This window comes from Notechis scutatus, chromosome Z (genome assembly GCF_049901735.1).
Source record: "Notechis scutatus isolate UNSWTSFEM ecotype Mainland chromosome Z, rNotScu1.2, whole genome shotgun sequence".
NCBI lineage: Eukaryota > Metazoa > Chordata > Lepidosauria > Squamata > Elapidae > Notechis > Notechis scutatus.
Genome location: NC_142025.1, coordinates 71,904,634 through 71,921,420, shown reverse-complemented (window position 1 = coordinate 71,921,420; position 16,787 = coordinate 71,904,634). Strand labels below are relative to the sequence as shown.

Here is a 16,787-nt window from a genome sequence, read left to right as displayed (position 1 = left end):
AGAACAGTTACATTTCCAAATAATAACGAAGAGTAAGTTTTATTATAATGGGGTAGCATCCTATACTATATCACAAAGGTCCTCAAACTACGGCCCATGGGACGCATATGACCCACTGAAGCCTTTAATCCAGCCCATGCAGGACCACTGTTGAGGTAATTCCCCATTAGAAGAATGAGCGCATACAGGGAGACATAGTGAGAGAAGTGAAGAATAATACACACAGCACACAGATACACTGTACAGTTAATGTAGGTTTTTACTTCCAATAAACGTTTAAGCAAAGTCCAAGATAAGCATTCCAAGTCATTCACAGGTAAAGCAGTCAGTGTTCAGTTCAGGGATAATCCAAGTATCAAAGTCCAGCATCAAAAACAGTTCAGTAACAGACTTACATCAACGATCAGCAACAGTCATTAGGAGGAATGGCAAATCTCTCCAACAGAAAAAAGAGAGACTCACTGAGACACTCTAAACCAGTGGTCCCCAACCTTTTTTGTACCAGGGACCAGTTTCAAGCACAAACACTTTTTCAAGGACCGGGGGAGAATCGAGTTTGGTGAGTTTGCTTGCAGACGTTTCATTACCTGACTAGGTAACATCTGATGTTGTTACCTAGTCGGGTAATAAAACGTCTGCCAGCAAACCACCAAGTTCAGGAGCGCCGGCCCTGCCTCCCTCAGGTGTCTCCCTCCCTCCCTCAGGTGTCTGCCTCGTTCTCTCTCAGTCGCTCTCTTGCTGCTCCACCAGCCCAGGAAGAAACTGCTTCAAAGAAGCCGGGGTGGTGGTGGCTTTTCTGTCGCCGGAGTTCCTCCGAGCGCCGTTTACCCCCACCCACCCGCACGCACGCGGTTCAACCCAGTGCTCTGTTCTGCCTGCCTGCCTTCGTTTCGGAGCAGCTTGGCTGATAAAAAGAGGCGAATAGTTATTATTCTCAGCAAGTTGCTCAAACGAAGGCAGGCAGGCAGGCAGGCAGAACGGAGCACTGAATTGAAGCGCGCGGGCGGGTGGGGTGGGGGTAAACGGGCACTTCGGAGGAGCTGCGGCGACAGGAAAAGCCCACCCCCGGCTTCTTTGAAGCAGTTTCTTCCTGGGCTGGTGGAGCAGCAAGAGAGCGACTGAGAGAGGAACGAGGCGGGAGGAAACCGAAGCTGCTGAGCCAGAGAGCAGGACAGGCTTCGGTTACTTCCTCCCTCCCCTTCTTTCATTTATGTCCTTGATCCCCGATCCCAGCAGCATTCACCGAAGGCGAAGAAAGCCGCCATTTTATTTATTTATTTTTATTTGCGGCCTGGTACAGAGTGCTCCACGGACCGGGACCGGTCCGCGGCCCGGTGGTTGAGGACCCCTGCTCTAAATAACCCAGGTTTCTGGCTCCATCTAATGGCCATTTGCGGAACCACACCCAATTACAGTTTTAGCATTCTCTTAAAGAGACAGTATTAAAATGTCTATCCTGGTTTATATATTTCCAACCCAAATAACTTTTAGGTGACTTACATTCCTAACAACCACAAGGCTGCCCCACCCACCTGCCAGCCTCCACCCTTTGGCTTAGCTCAGGACTTACCTTTGTGAGCCCCGCAGGCTGGAACAGGAAGGTAAGGCCAAGAATTTTGGCCTGCAGAGAGGTTCTGGAGATGGGGAGGTGAAAAATGGGGAGTGCAGACACCCCGGGAGGCCAAAAAATGAGCCATTTTAGTCCATTTTTTGGCCTACAGAGACATTCTGGAGGCAGGAGAGGCCAAAAATGGGACACACAGATGCCCCAGAAGGACAAAAAGCAGACCATTTCAGCCCATTTTTGGCCTGCAGAGATGTTCTGGAGGTGGGGGAGGCCAAAAAAAGAGCGTGCAGGGAGATAGAGAGAGCAAGAGAGACCAGATACACAGGGAGAGAGAGAGAGAGAGAGAGAGACTTGTTGATTGTAAGCTCCTTGGGCTGAGAAGAATTGCTGCAAAACTGAGTTTCCTGAAGCGGACTACTAGACTCCTAAACAACTGAAAAAAATGATCTAATAAAAAAAAGTCAACCAAAAAAGCAACATGCAAACAAAAGGAGCAAAACAAATTAAAGTTTAATTTGTGTGCATTGTTTAATGGAGTGTTAAATTGGCGGTGCCCACCTAATCATGACCTAGCCACGCCCACCCAGTCACATGACCACCCAGTCACATGACCACTTAATCACACCCACCCAGCCTATCCAGACCCCCAACAGCCTGAGGGACTGTGAATTGGCCCCATGCCCACCTTGTTACATGACCTAGCCACGCCCACCCAGTCACATGACCACTTAATCACATCCACCCAGCCTGTCCAGCCCCCCAACAGCCTGAGGGACTGCGAATTGGCCCATTTAAAAAGTTTGAGGACCCCTGCTATGTCAGATGGCAATACTCCAGACCAAATTCTTCCACAAATTCCCATTTTATTGTGCCATCTCCATGAAATCCCATTAGTGGGGCTAGCTCTTCAAATATCTTCCTTATCTTTATATAGAAACTGCGGCTCCCTTCCCATCATGCAAATAGACATAAAAGAATACTTTAAATATGTACCTCTTTCTGAATTATTAGTTTAGTGTAGGAAAGTTAAGTATGGATTGCAGGTAACTGTAACAAAGAAAAAGTCTAAGAATAAATTTATTATTTTAGAAAATAAAAGTACAAATGAACCATTGCTTCTTTTTTTAACATTTATTCACTCAAAATAAGGGCCTATTGATAGGATTTAGAGAAATCTAGACCTCACCTATTGAGATCAATTATTCCCAAGGCTGTAAACATGTTTTGTGATTGGAACCCATACTGGAATTCTTACTTTCTTTTAGATGCTAATATAGAGAGGTCATTTGGCTCCTGAGACATTATCTTTCTTGTTTCCAAATCATTGTGCCATTTTCAGTATCAATATTAACAAGAAAATAGAAAATGAAGGTATTGTCAATCAAGACAATTTCAAAACTAGTTATTTTCAATATTTCTATTTTCTCAGTAGCAGAAAACTAAACAAACTTTTTGTCTGATTGAGCATTTTATGTATATTTATTAATGCTTTTAAGTGCACCTATACTTTTAGTTGAGCTAACAGAAACCATTTTACAGTATATTAATTTTGATCACAAATATTTGCTATGTGATACATATACCACCAGAGGGAACTCTTAAGTACCTCAAATGTTTAAGCTTTATCCTAGCCATGTCTTCAAAGTTTATTTGAATCACAATAAAGTGCATTCTAAGCTGTCCATGTCTTCCCATATCAAAATAAAACAAAAACAGGTTTACAGTATATATTATCTAAGATGATGTATACATATCATTTTCTTATAAATCCTCTGTAACTCATATTTGGAAAGAAAGCAAAGAGAATTTACCTTCAGAAGATTTGCTGGAGGGATGGGACATTTAGACCAGGGGTCCCCAACCGCCGGTCCGCGGACCGGTACCGGGCATGGAACAAGCCTTACCGGGCCGCTGGTTGCTGGGCGCCATCTTTTTTGGTAAAAAAGCAATTTTTCGTCAAAATGATGGCGCCAGCGCTGGGTGAGCTTTTCGGGTAGAAAGCCATTTCTACCCGAAAAAGCTCACCAGAACGCGCTGCGCTTATTTGAAAAATCACTTCCGGTGACGCCACCGGAAGTGATTTTTCGCCAAAAAGATGGCGGCGCCCAGCTGACGCCGGAACCGGCGCGGCGCCCAGCTGACGCCGGAACCGGGCAGCGCGTCGAAAAGGTTGGGGATCCCTGATTTAGACAAAGCATTTTCTGACATAGAAATTATATTTTTATTTGACTGAAAAAGAAAGAGTATATTTATAATAATGTAATGGAAGAAACATAGTGGGAAATAATCCCAATTCATTATAATAACACTTATTTCTAAGTAAAACACATAAACTGGGTGGCTGTTTTATTGTTTTGGTCCAGAGCTGCATTTTCTATTTTCATTCAAACATACAGGCCTTGGTCTGAGTGTAATTATTTTTCTTCTTACAATAGTTTGTTTTTATTATTTAATTGTATGCTTCCTTTTCTCAAATGTCTTATAAACTGTGCTTCTCAATTCACTCTTTTTACATTTTTTGTTCCAGAAAAAAATCTTTTTTTTTTACAATTCATTCTTATTGCTTCTATCTCTCTGATTAAAGTATACAACTCTTCTGAGGTTGTGTGTAGCCATCCCTCCAACATCCAAAGTTAATCTGTATTTTGACTTCACAGAAATTCTCTTGTTGGTCTTTTGTTGACCTCATTGCCCCAATCCTTTAATCTTTTCTTAATATTTATGCAGGACAACAGCAGTTTAGGCATGAGGAGAGGTGATAATGGTAGTTTAGCAATATATATAAAACTTTGCACAGGAGATAGTTTACACATAATGGTGAAGACACAGTGAAGCTTTAGGAACAAATATTTATGTAAAAGACAACTACCCACCCAAAACCTAAAAATTATACGTCTGTAAAAATTAATGTTGAAAATGAAAACTGGCTCTGAATGATAATGAGGTGAAGGCTGACAGAAAGCTCACTATTACATTCTGAGATTTTACAGAGGATCAAAAAAGGTTAAACTGTCTCTTTTCAAAGAATCTTGGAAAATAAATACAAACCTTATTTTCCTATTTGATGCCTATAACACCTCAATTTCTATTTCTGTCTTCACTGATTAAGAAAAACTGCTTAATTTGAAATATTAATGGCTAGATTCAAAAGTTCACTAAAAAACAATCACAAGCTCACCAATCAGGATATTCCAGCCATTCAATCCTATTCATGTTCATTCACACTGATCTAAGAGTTTGGAATAACATTGCTGAAGTGAGGAACAAGAAGAACTGGCATGGCATAGCAATTACTGTAGTGCGTTGAACTAGCTTGCAAAGACCTGACAGAGACAATAAGATTGCTATGAACGTCTTGGAGTTAAGGCAGGATAGAAGAGGCAATATCTTTTATCAAATAAACATGGGTCAAAGAACAAAATTTTATAATTATTTTGCATAATTGTTTCAGGTACGTAAATAATTATTTCATGTAAATCTCACTTTCAGTCTAGCTCAAACACAATATTCTTGTATGTAATATATGTACTGTATATTTAAATACATATACCTAGACAAGTAATGAAGAATTACCTGAATCAATCAAAGAATTAACCTAGACAGATAATGAAGAAGACGACTGACCATTTGGTAGCAGTCACACTATCAGACTGCATAAATTAATTTTGCTGGGAATGACTAGCAAGGCCAATGTTGTGAAGATGAACAATGCTGACTATCTAGATTAGCATTTTTCAAACTTGGCAACTTTAAGATATTTGGATTTCAACTTTCAGAATTCCCCCACTAGGGTTCTGAGAGTTGGTTCTTATATCTTAAAGTTGCCAAGTTTGAAAAACTCTGATGTAGATGAATCTGCCAATATATGGCCTCTGCTAAATTCTGGAAAGAGAGCCAAGTTCATTTTATTTTTTATTTTTCTATTGGTCCTCCAAACTGTTATGGAAAAAGTGTTGAAGCATGCTGGAATTTGGAAACAATTATTTAATATAAGTATCTCACTGGTTTGTAAAAAGTGCCTTGACTGCTCAGAAAAAAACACCTCTTGGTATTGCAGACAGATCCTGTTTGGCTTCTAGGACTTTAATAAGTTTACTTATAATCCATCACTGCCTACCAGGAAAAGCCAAGCTTTTGATATTTTTGTGAGTTTGTCCCAAACCACATTGTCTTCAATAAAGACAGGACTGAAATCTGGGGGACACTAACTTCAGTCAATATACTATGCTATGATGCAAGTCATCTGTTTTGATTTTAGACAGCATGTCTTTCTTCTTAATATTAAGTTTGGAATGCAAGGTGCTATGTGGAATATAGCTCTTATGAATTTAGCATGGGCCCTTTCAAGAGAGGTAAAGGAGGTATAACATCCATCTTTAGTAGGATTAGAAAGTCATTATGTGTGAACCTTAGCTGACAATAAAATTGTGGGGTCCTTATAAGCAATAGTAGCCATCTATCCATGGTAGTATTCACAAGCTTAGTTTATAGACTTGTTCTGGAAACTAGATGGAATGCAACTCTAAAATAAATGAATGCAGGATATATTATGTAAAGTCTGCCCGAGATGTGTGGAACAGGTGTTGAGGTATAAGAGCATGTCCTAGATAGAATGTCCAGTCCTGAAGCTTGCTTGTCTGCCAATATAAGCTCTAAATTGATCCAATCAACTAATCTGTTAATAAAGTATGTGGCATTGAACTTACGTATTATACTTAAAAGATTGCTCTTAAGTGCCCTTCTTATAAATGGGCAATATGATTATGAGCCGAGACCTTTGGAATTTCTGTAGTACAATCAATGTAAGTAAACAAGGAAACAATAACTGGGATCCACTATTTCAAATTAGATTGTAACATTTCAGGATAATAAATTCATTGCCTAATAGAAACCAGGCTGATTTATAAGCATCTTTATTTCAACACTTGGGGTCCAATTAGGAAATAGGTAAATCTAAACAGGAAGAACCAGAGGATATTAATTACAGTAGCTAAGCTAAGAACCCTGCTTAGTTTTGGCACCTAGTTAACTTTAGTGTAGTCATTTAGGTCCCTTTTGCCAAATACTTTCAGATATTGGAAGAGTTACTTTCAGAATATTTTTAATTCAGAACTATTAAATTATCTGTTAGCAATTTCCCACCCAATGGTGACTTATCCTGAATGGCCTCCTCAGTGGTGGGATTCAAATTTTGCTTTAAAGCGAAGAGACTTAAACAGGGCTGGTTGGAATAGCCCTGAAACCACTGGTTGATCTGGTTGCATACCTTCGTCATCCAAAAGGTCCATTTCCCTTTGCTCTCCAAATGATTGAAAGGATGGCAGGGATTGGCTCTGCTGTGAAGGAGCAGGAGAGTATGGCTCTGGGAAAACTGAAAATTCCTCTAGAAATTGAAATATCTGTCTCAGGCTTGGGTCTAAAAAAAACCAGAGGCCACCGAAGATGATCGCCTGGACTGCCTTAAGCCTGTTGCTATGCACTGTCTGACTGCTTCTGCAATGACAGCTTGGATTTTGGCCTGCATGACTGGCCTTGGCACCATTCTTGACCAGAGCCCAGCAGCTGTAGGGGTGAAGGTTGTTTCAGGTGCCGCTCTGGCTCTAATACCTGAACAGATGGAAAAATCCTCATTTGCAGGAAAGCCAGTCTTTGCCTTCAGAATTGCCAAAAGGCAGTTGTGATTCTTGCAGAGAAAATTGCTCTTCAGTTCCCCCTGTGGCCTAGTCCTGTAGGTGCAGCCTATCAGTCTGACGACACTTTGCCCCACCAGTGCTCATCTTTTTCACCTGCCTTGGAGCTCTTCTGAGACCCCGCAGCCTTAGATTTAGGCTTTGAAGTACTCCTTCTTGCCATCGAGGCAAGGGCCTAGAGCAGGGATCCCCAACCTTTTGACGCCGCGCCCGGTACCGCATCAGCTGGGCGCCGCGCCCGGCATCGGCATCAACTGGGCGCCGCCATCTTTTTGACGAAAAGTGCTTCCGGTGACCTCACCGGAAGCACTTTTTCGTCAAAAAGATGGCGCGCTAGCGCCTCGGTGAGCTTTTTCGGTAGAAATGGCTTTCTACCCGGAAAAGCTCACCGGAAGTGCTGGCGCCGCCATCTTTTTGATGAAAAGTGCTTCCGGTGAGCTTTCACCCGGAAAAGCTCACCGGAAGCACTTTTTACCAAAAGATGGCGGCGCCCAGCAACCAGTGGCCCGGTAAGAGTTGTTCCGCGGACCGGTATCGGTCCGCGGACCGGCGGTTGGGGACCCCTGGCCTAGAGGGCTCTGGGAGACTGATGGCCTGTTAGCCATCTCCTTCACCATTCTGCCTCTGCAGTTTCCATTTTCCATCAAATCCACCATTTTGATTAATTGACAGGCAGATTCACTCAATAAAGAGCTCTGCTGCCGTCACAGTCTCAGGACGTAATTTATGCCCTGGATAAGGGCAGCTACTGGAGATGCCCCCACTTGTCAGGGGAAGCTGTCAGAAACCTCTAACAGTGATCACTGTTTTGACAGCTCTCTTCATGCCTTTTTGACAGCTGCTGTGCTTCCGTGGCTTGGTTGTCAAAGCAAATCCGGAAGGCGCCAATTGCCTCCTGAGACCTTGGCAGTTAGCAGCATGGAACCAGGCTCATTCATGCTAACCGTTGGCACTGTACCTGAAGTGCCTGCAGATCCATTGGCCTTCAGTGGGCCTGGACTGAAGCCATACATGCTGGGAGATCCCAGCCACTCTACCAGTAGACCGGGAGCCGGCTGGTCTGGAGATATCTTCCAGGCAGAATTGTCGATTTTAACCGTTGTGAATTTCTCCTCAAGGAACGGAGCAATTTGAGACACATCTGTTCTAGCTGCTTGACTGAGTCAAAAGCTGGGGACCATTGGTAACAGAGGTGTGTCATCACAGCTCTGACAGACTCAGTCCAATCAGCTAGCAAGATGAGGTCAACCCATTCCTGGATTGCCCTCAAATGAGAAGAGGGCAAGTTATTTGTTTTCGGGCCATGTGACAGCCTCCTGGAACAGCTACCATTTTCAGCATGCCTACAATTTCTTCTGGTAACATCAAAATGGTGGCCACTTCTGGGAGACCACCACACAATCCAAGGATGAATCACTCCATTCTGCTCTTCTGCCATAGTCTGTGCAGCATTGGGAAAAGTCCAGAACTCTGGAGATTTTCAAAATGTAAGTGCATGATGAGGAATGGGGGGGAGGTGTCAAAGCCCTTGGGGACTCAGTGGAGGGAGAAGGGTCTGCAGGGACCTGATAGTGGGAAAGGCCTGTGAGGCCTTGTGGGACAACAGAAGCAGGTCTAAGGGCTATAGGAACCCTGAGGATCAGAAAGCAGAACGTGGAGTGTCTCAGGAGTGTTGGTAGCCTTGAGAAACCCAGAAAGATGAGTCTGACCTGCACTAGGCTTCCCAAGTTCTCCCCGTCCTTGAGGCCCATCATGCTCCATTTAATGCATGGTCATTTAACAATCATATCAGGGAGAGCAGAGGTGAGAATTGTTAAACGAGGCCATCATCACTTAAAACTAGAATGGACAGTCATCAATAAAGAACTACCTGTAGTTATCCCTCTATATAGAAATATAGGAAATTGACTTAAACCTGCTGATTATGGACCAATAAGTTTGCTTAATACAGGTAGTCCTCAATTTATGACCATAACTGAGCCCAAAATTTCTAAGTGAGTCAGTTGTGAGTTTTGCCCCATTTTATTATTTTATTGCCATAGTTATTAAATGGATCACTGCAGTGGTTAAGTGAACATGGTTGTGAAGTGAATCTGGCTTTTCCACTGACTTTTCTTGTCAAAAGATCATGAAAGATGGTCGTGTAACCCTAGGACACTGCACTGCACCGAGTCAGTTGCTAAGCATCCAAATTTTGATTATGAGACCATGGAGATGGTGCACTTACACTAGGATTGTAAGTCAGAGAATTAATTTACTGGCGGAGACATAGTTAACAGTCATGGTAACAGACCAGCCAATAGGAGCTCACCTGGAAAGTGAAACTGGAAGTTCTCTCTTTTTTGCTTGTGCTGCTGAAGTTACTTGCAACATGTTTCTGTTTGAGTTTGCTCCATGTTGGAGAAATCTACAACTGGTTTGTAAAATTTACTTATTATGTTTATAAAGACATTAAATGAAGCTTCAGCCATTCATGTTTATTTTTCTGGTGCTAAATTAATGCTGCAAAACTCTGAATAGTGTCATAAGTCAATTTTTTTCAATGCCGCTGTAACTTTGAACTGTCACTAAGTGAACTGTGCTGCCGAGGACTACCTGTACCTTAAATATCTTTATTTAAAACTGTTGGATTGAGCGCAAAGTGTAAATGTCCTCAATGATTGGACTTCGAGGGGATTGTTCAAACTTAGATGAGCTAAATGGTCTTGCACCATTTAGCTGAAAATACAGTTCACCTCACTGCTTTTTTCCAGTCTTTGTGGATTTCAAATCATCTTTTGATCTGATTCCAAAAGAGCAGCTATGGTAAGAACTTGAGGAATCCTCAATAGATAAAAGTTTGTCCTTTTCAGACTTTTTATTTTAACACATTACTGAAAGACAGTTCTCCTTATGGGCATATTTTGGAGCTATTTTCACTGAAAGACGGGTAAAGTAGAAGTACATTGTAGTCCCTTTACTTTTTAATTTATACATTAGTTCAGACTCTCTCATCTTCTAATTGTCATTCCCTAATGCTAGCTATTGTGCAATTCCAACCTTGTACATTAGTTTTATCCCACCTTTGTAGGTTTTTTTTATAAAAAATCAAGATGTGAATATAGTTAATATTCCTTTCTTTTCCTATTTTCCCTACAACTGTTGAATTAAGTTGAAAAAGAATGAATGGCCAAGTATTACCCACTCAGCTTTCATGCCTAAGGTGGGACTATAATTCAGAGTCTTCTGCTTTATAGACCAATGCTTTAATTACTTGCCCAAACTGGCGTGATGTAGTACCATAATTTTATCTGTCTCTCATGTGGGAATGAGAATGACACTGAGGCACTGGCTTCTTTTTGTCTAAAACAATGTGTAATAAATTATCACAAAACTAAAGTGCTAATGTTTATACAGTAGGTTACATAAAGGGCAAATGAATGAGACCTCAGTGAGCAGGTATATACTAATTAATATCTTGGGTGCAGTTCTAGACTTCTTTATCTTGGAACATACATTTCTCTTATCTCTGTGGCCTAACATAGCCCTAAACCTGTCTTAAATTTTTTCTAATCAAGGGAGCACATTTTATTCTTGCAGATTGCCAAGTTTTTCTTTCTAAGTTCATATTTCAGCTTATGACATTCCCAGATGCATCAATAATGATGTTTTATAGTTTAAAATCTTGTTTAAGTGAGTGACAAAGCCTAGTTCCAATTCCTTAATTTTTGGTTGAAACTTTTTTTTAATATGTGGGTCTATGGTTCTCAGATACTATTTTAAATCAACCTGGCAAACAAAAGATAATAGCAAACTATAGTCCTTAGGTCAGTGATGGCTAATCTTTTTGTTGTTGTGTGCCAAAAGTGCATGCGCGTGCGTGTGTGCCTGCACCCATAATCCAATGCATGAATGATCCCCCTGCCCATGTGCATGTGTGCACGACCCCCCATGCACCCCCACCCCCTGCACATTTGTGTGCGACCTCCCCATAGTCCCCTGCCTTCCTGTGCATGTGCATGTGTCTCCCGCATGCGCCCCGCCCCCGCACATGAGCAGCAGATACCCAACAATCAGCTGGCTGGCGGGAGGCAGGCATGCATGTGCAGTGGAACTGAACTAGAGCGACAGCTCGCGTGTCAGCAGAGATGGTTCTGCGTGCCACTTCCAGCACGTGTGCCATAGGTTCACCATCACTGCCTTAGGTCTTTCTTTGAAAAGTCTCTGTCCACTGGAGCTTGAAAATGCCAGGAATCACCTTGAACAATGTTTTGAGATATTTTTCAAACTACAGTACCTTTGTGTCCAACTCTACAATTTATCAATTTTTCTCAAATAAGCATGCAACAATATTTTATCTCTGACATGTCTTTCCAGATTGAATGATTTTGTACTATCATTTCTTGTTTCCATCCTATCCACAGTTGAAGTTTACAAATTTTGTTGATTGCCACTGCTATTTTGTATCACAGCTATTATGATGTATTTTGTGTAATTTTATTGAAATTTATTTAAAATTTTAATTAATAATTGCATATCTGTGTATTTTATTGTTGTGCTTTATGGCTTATTGCAGGGATCCCCAACCTTTTCGACGCCGCGGCCCGGTTCCGACATCAGCTGGGCGCGCGCCCGGTATCTGCGTCAACTGGGCGCCGCCATCTTTTATGACGAAAAGGCGCTTCCGGTGACGTCACGGAGCGCTGTTCGTCATAAAAGATGGCGGCGCCAGCGCTTCTGGTGAGCTTTTTCGGGTAGAAATGGCTTTCTACCCGGAAAAGCTCACGAAGCGCTGGCGCCGCCATCTTTTATGACGAAACAGCGCTTCCGGTGAGCTTTCTACCCGGAAAAGCTCACCAGAAGCGCTTTTTACCAAAAAAGATGGCGGCGCCCAGCAACCAGCGGCCCGGTAAGGGTTGTTCCGCGCCCGGTACCGGTCCGCGGACCGGCGGTTGGGGACCCCTGGCTTATTGGATATAATAAAAGTTTTTAAATTTGACTCGATTTGAAGTTGAATTGTAAAATATTTTTCTAAACAGTAAAAATGTTTCCATATACATTCCAAGAAACCTGGAAAGAATGTGATTAAAGAAAGACTTTGCCATCTTGTACACCAAGATTTATTGACATCCGCTGCATTTCAAAGAACAGTGCTAAGTGCAAGTAACCTGTGATGGAGTAGGACAACTCGTCGTGATCAAATCGGCATAGGATGATTCACCAAATACAAAAGTTAAGTGGACAATATCAATAAAACAAAGTCAATCCATAAATGCAAGTTACAATAATTCTGATGAAAACATGGTTACCAATAATAAAAGTAGCTGAATGAAATGATTAATACAGCATTGAATTGTCTTGCATTGAGTTGTCCTGCGACAGTTCGGCCACAGTGAGTTGTCCTAGGTCCACTAGTGACAAGTGGATTATAGTTATTTGTAATGGCAAGAGTGATAGGGATTTGTGGTAGTGCAAAATTTTAAGTTTCAGGTTCCTCATTTCTGCCAGCCTGTACTAAGTCAACCAGTATCAAGCACAGATGGTAGGTTTTGCCCTCAATTGTATCAAACCAAGTAGGATTCACAATACTATTTCTTTTAATTTTCTCCTGCTATGTTTCCTAAACAAAACTGCAGCACATATTAATATAATACAATACCCACAGAGCTCTTATTGTAATCAAATACCACCTATAACTTATAGTGTAATTGCAGGTTGAGGAAGAATTTCAAACCCACATGCATTTTATAATCTATTTTTACAGCAGGAGTGCTGCCATAAGTCATGATGCAGCTCTGAAATAAAGAGAGGTCACATAGCTATCCCATGTTCCTTTCAGGGAAATGTATGCAGAGTTATACAGGGGTGTGAGAATGGAAACTTTAAAGATTGCTTAGGAATGCAACTCGGTATAGGGAAAAATGAAAAAGTCATCTCAATGAAAAATAAATAATTAAGAATTTCTTGCCTACTAATTCATGTCTGGCCAAAAGAGAAAAATGGAAACAATATAAAAATTCATTAGCATTAGTGTCAGAAAAAAAGTTAAAATACTGTAGCATGTGAAATATAAAAACAGTAAAGCAACAACACTATAGCCAAACAATAATATGAAAATGCATTATAAAAGTAGTATAATACTGACAGCGCCAAGGGAAAAGTGATATTTGAAAAAAATATTTGGTAACTTTAACTGCTGAGAACATAGTCTGTTTCTATCCTATGGATAAGTTCAGGATGCAATTTCCTGATCATGACAAGACAGTAGAACTAGCTTCCTGCAGAGAAACTAGAACCTGCAACAAAATATTGCAGAAGGGAATGTTACAGTTCTGGATTCTAGTGATGCTACTCCTTTTTCATTTTCTTAACTAACAGCCATGATGCTTCTACCTTGAAGCATTTGTTTTTTGAATTTTAAAAGGGTTTTAAAGGATTTTTTTGGTATATGTGTCAAAGCCTTTAATAACTATAGTTTTTGCTGTAGAAACAGCAACATAGGTGAGCAACATATTGGAAATAAAATGAATAACATGGTTTAACTTTATTGATACCTACAAGACATCTGAATAGACAATCTGTTGTATTAAAAACATTGCTGTCCTTTACTTTTATGAACTACACCGGCAAAAGATGTAAATTTCAAATTTAATTGCATTTACTAACATCTCTTCAGAGCAAACATTTTAAATAATTTTCTCCTCATTATACAGAATAGCAGAGTTGAAAGCGTTCTTGTCCAATTCTCAATTTGATCAGGAGGCCTACTCAATCTGTCCAATCTCTTAAATCCTTCAATGATGCAGCATCCACAACTTCTGGAGACAAGCCGTTCCACTGATTAATTTTTGTTACTGACAGGAAATTTTTCTTTAATTCTAGGTTGGACCAATACTTGATAAACTTCCATCTGTTATTTCTTGTCCTGCCCTCAGTTGCTGTGCAGAATAAGTCAACCCCTCACTTCTCTGTGACCATCCCTCAAATATTGGAAAACTGCTATTATGTCACTCCTAGTCCTTCTCTTTGTTAGATTAGACATACCAAGTTCCTGCAATCATTCTTCATGATTGCTTTAGCCTCCAACTCCTTGTACATTGAGTACATTGTACACTGAGTACATTGAGGTGAACTAATGTGCACTTTTGTACTCATTCCTGAAACAATTGGTTTTTATTATTTTACCATCCAGTCTTAGATCCTAGATCTTCAGAAACCAGGCTCTGCTCTCCAAGATTCATCCAATTTTCTACTCTTGTAATTGCTTTATGTATCTTGGCTTAAAAAATTCCTTGTATGATAGATACATTTTTAAATATGCAAGAAATTCGAAACATTGGCAATTGCTTTTAAAAATTCATTACTCCACTTTTTTAAAAAATGCTTCTCACTTCCTTTAATCTAGAGTTCAAATTAAAATATTAAAATATTCAATGCTTCTTGGCACTAGGACAATAACAAAAGTATCAGGCTACAAAGAGGAAAACAGGAGTTCTAGCTTTTCTTTATATTTAAAGCCAATAACTTTCTCTAGACCTAGATATAAGGAAATGCAAATTTCCAAAGTATTGTCAAGAAAAGTGCAGGAGTCAAGACTGATTTCAAGAGGCAACTTTCCTATATGGAATAAAAGGCACAAGATTGGATCCTCGCAACATCTCTCTTGTGTCACTCCCAAAAAGGAAAAAAAAACCCACACCGGTATGTCATTTAGAAATATCGAACACATCGGCCAAAGCACCTTTTCTACACAGGATTGTCATTCCGCAACATTGTTTGACAAAGTACCACACAAGGCTATATAATTTTGTTTACCAAGGATATTATTTCGCTTACCCCGGCTCCTGGCAGATTTTCGTTCACACAATGAACTCCGTATTAGAAGCACAACTTCTTTGCTTGTATGTCGCCCCTTGCACAAATCGCCGGTGGCCAAGTCTCTACGGCTGCTAACGAAGCACTCCCTTTCTTGTCTCTCTTGAGTGGCAGGTTCAGGAGGCAAACCCAGTTCAGGGAGTCAACGCAAATATGTAGCTCAGACTACAGCAGGTGAAACCTCGGCAGGGTAAAATCAAGAGTCACCGACAATAAATGGGCGGAGTTAAGGGGTACCACCAGCAGCTGATTAGTGCTCCAACTAAGAAACTGGGCGGGCCTTCTCAGGAAGTCTCTTAGTCACTAGAATCGGATTAGTTTAGAAACGCGAAAGGTGGGGGTGGGGTTGTGGGGTGGAGGGTGTGTGTGTGTGTAATTTTTCTATATTCACGCGGTGCGGACGGCATTTTCTATTTCTTAAATCGGGCTGATTCGGACCAGAGCTTTCCTGGATAACATTTTGGAAAAACTACGTAGTCGACCTACGGTATTCCAGTCCGTTTAACAACAGCCTCTATACACTGATAATCGGCTCTACCAGAATGCAAAGTGACGGAGCTGCTGTTGAACCGAAATTTATTAGGATAAAACATCGAGTTGCGCTCGATCCCTGGCGAATGACGTGGACAAGCGGAAAAAGCTTTTCGTGGCTTTGTGTCTATCGAGATTCTCAGTCATCCAGGGTTGTCCCAAATGTGCTTTTTCAAGAGGCAATTGGACGTTCTTTTTCTTTGAAGACGGTTAAAAAAGCTTTTTGGATGAGAAGCGAAACGTCTTCAAAGAAAAACAACGTCCAGTTGCCTCTTGAAAAAGCACATTTGGGATTTCGGTGGCTTTCTTCTAGTCTCCACTTGGAATTTGAAGGTTCAATATGTTTCTCAATCTCAACAACTTCTCGCGCCACGGCTGATAAATTGTAGGAGTTGAAGTAAATATCTCTTAAAATTGTTGTGATTGAGATACACTGGGCTAAGTGTTCTCTCCTTGCTGGGCAGTTGGTTTAACACCTTTAACAACTCCGTGGGCTGGATTTTAAGCTCCAGGCAAAAGCATAATTTGGAGAAGCGCCCGCTTTCCTTAACCCATTTTGATTAAACACGCTTAGTTTAACCTATTAATGACTAATTAATTGGTTGATAAATTTCATGGGACATCTCGTGTCCGCCCTGATATCAGGTGATTCCCGGACAAGGGCAAGCCCAAGTGAATGTAGAGACTTTAAGGCTGAACAACTAGTAATTTATTTTTTCTATTCGAACCTGCCCAATAATCCTTGGTACTTATTGTACGCATCGCAAATTCAATAGATTCAAGGGTCGATCAGGAATGGAAAGCGCCTGTTTCTATTCGTCCTCGGAGAGAAGTGACAGTGTAGGGTAGACATGGCTTAGCAAACAGCCTGTCTTTTACCAGTGTTCTCAAACTCAACAACTCTTAAGATGCGTGGACTTCAACACCCAGAATTCCCTAGCCATCTTAAAGTTATCAAACTTAAAAAACATAAAGCTCCAAGGTCCGATAGCACCAAAGACCTCTCACTGTAATCAACGCATATTGCCCTTCATCCAGGGGGGTTGCAGTGATTTAAAATGATAATAATAAAGATCGCATCCCCTGATTCCCCGCACTTAGCTGAGAAACATAAATGAAACTGTTCCTCTTTAAGCTGTAAAGGA

The 16,787-nt window shown here is 41.0% G+C and overlaps 1 protein-coding gene across 6 annotated transcripts in view; it reads right to left on the bottom strand.

The window, feature by feature from the left end:
* BLVRA (biliverdin reductase A) overlaps nt 1-16,781 on the bottom strand; it is a 49,288-nt gene extending 32,507 nt beyond the window's left edge. For 2 of the 6 annotated variants that reach the window (XM_087945054.1, XM_087945057.1), the window contains exon 1: nt 15,073-15,287. The gene's annotated coding sequence lies outside the window, so the exon portion shown is untranslated. Of the gene's footprint in view, nt 1-15,072 lie in introns of all 6 variants that reach the window. The other 4 variants (XM_026682818.2, XM_087945056.1, XM_087945055.1 and 1 more) reach the window with 4 other exon arrangements.
* Nucleotides 16,782-16,787: the final 6 nt, after the last annotated feature.